Source organism: Crocodylus porosus, unplaced genomic scaffold, assembly GCF_001723895.1.
Source record: "Crocodylus porosus isolate Cpor-Errol unplaced genomic scaffold, CroPor_comp1, whole genome shotgun sequence".
In the NCBI taxonomy this organism is placed as follows: domain Eukaryota; kingdom Metazoa; phylum Chordata; order Crocodylia; family Crocodylidae; genus Crocodylus; species Crocodylus porosus.
In genome coordinates this window covers 5,838,595-5,840,547 of record NW_017728927.1, presented here as the reverse complement: position 1 = coordinate 5,840,547, position 1,953 = coordinate 5,838,595, and positions in this window count along the sequence as shown.

The window sequence follows — 1,953 nt, the reverse complement described above, 5'->3', positions numbered from 1 at the left end:
TTAGCACCTCTCCTCCTGCTTGTTAGCTCAGTAGCTGGGACCTGGGAGAAGCCTTTGCTCACGAAACAACCTAGCCCTTCGCCGGGGAGCGAAGGTAACGAGAGGGTCATGGAGAGAGCTGGGCACGAAGCGCAAGGGGAGGAAGGCCTAAGGCTCCACCCCATGGGTCCCCTGAGGAAGGCACAACCTGCAGCTCCGGATGGATCGGAGGGTCCTTTCCTCCCACTGGACCCTGCCCATCCCCAGGTGCTTTTGAGGAAGGGCAAGGCTCTCAGGCTGTGCCGAGGCCGGGCACTCAGCTCTCCTCCAAACCTGAAGGTTCACACGCCTCCCAAATACAAGTCTTCAAATCCACGTTTCCCTCCCCTCCCAGCTGCTGTCCCCCACAACCTGCCTAATCAGCAGGCGCCTGAAGATCAGGGGACGGTGACAAGGGGGAGTGCGGCCCTGGCGCTGCTCCTGCCAGCGGGGCCTGGGAGCTTCCCTGGGTTCTTCCAGAGGCTGGCAATTAGAAAGCAATTCGGGGCCAGTGCCCTTCTCTGGCCATGGGACCAAGGGGAGCAGTTTGTACCGTGATGGAGAGGAGTGCCCAGTGTGCAAGGGGGTGCGACAGGCACAGGGAGGCATCGCCCTGCGACTGGCAGCCAGCATGCTTTGCCTCTGGATTTCCTCCCTTAGCACTTTCCAAGAACTTCCCCTTCCTTTGAAGACCGGCGAAGAGGCTCCCGGCAAGGACAAGTTCCCCATGAAAAGGCCCGGGCAAATGGAGATTAACGAGCCACTTATCGCACCGCCACGGAGCTTCAGTGCCAGCACACGCAGGAGGGACGTGCTCAATGACTTCCAGCTGGCATGGGAGACGCGAGCCAGCGCTTGCTGGGTGAAGTGCAGCTGAGGGCCCCGCCGCGCCTCCTTGCAAACACAGCTGGTCACCGGTGCCTCTCCTCTGGCTAAAGGCACCAGCGCTGGACCCGTCAGCGTCTTAGCCGGAGCTTTGCTCAGACTTGGGACCAATGCCTTGGAAGTGGCTGGGAAGGGCCAGGAGGACGAGGGCCCTGGGGAGGGCAGGGAGAAGACGCTACGGGGATGGGAGTGTGCGCGGGTCTGCTGCAAGCCTCTGGTTGAGCTTCCTGCGCGCGGGGCAGGCGCGGGTCTAGACTGGCATGTCGGGTGACCTGGCCAGGGCAGCGCTAGCTCTGCATGCAGCTGGCTCGTGTGAGGGGACTGAGCCTGCACCAGGTCTTGCCAAGAGCTGGGGCGGGGGGTCTGTACAGGCCCTCCTGCCCGGGGACTTAGGGGGTGCTGGTGGGTGGGGCTGGGCAGCGGCTCCCTGTACTGGGGTGGGGGCAGCCTGCTCTCCCATCCCCCTGCCCCACAGCCAGTGGTCCCAGGTGGGGACCTCACACCCCTGTCAGCAGCTCTCCCCGGGCAACCTCCCTGCCATGGATGCCCTGGCTCCAGTGCCAGCCCGGCCTGGGTACAGAGCAGGGGCCGGGCCATGGGCGAGGGTGGAAGAGGTGGGCATGGGCAGTGGGTGCCAGCGAGTGACGCCTGTGTGTGGGGGGGGTGTACAGGTGGGGTGAGCATAGGTGTGCAGGAGGATGTGCTTGTGCACAGGGGGTATGCATGCAGGTGTGCATGGGAGTGTGCAAGCCTTCGTGGCAGGGTGTATGCAGTTATGCATGGGGATGTGCACGGGTGGGAGGGTGAGCGTGTGTGTGTGTGCATGGGGGGGTGTGAGCCTGCATGGGGGTATCTATGCAGGTGTGCATACAGGTGTGCATACAGGTGTGCATGGTGGTGTGCGAGCCTGCATAGGGTGTGTATGCAGTTGTGCATGGGGGTGTGCAAGCCTTCATGGCAGGGTGTATGCAGTTGTGCATGGGGATGTGCACGGGTGGGAGGGTGAGCGTGTGTGTGTGCATGGGGGTGTGTGAGCCTGCATGGGGGTAT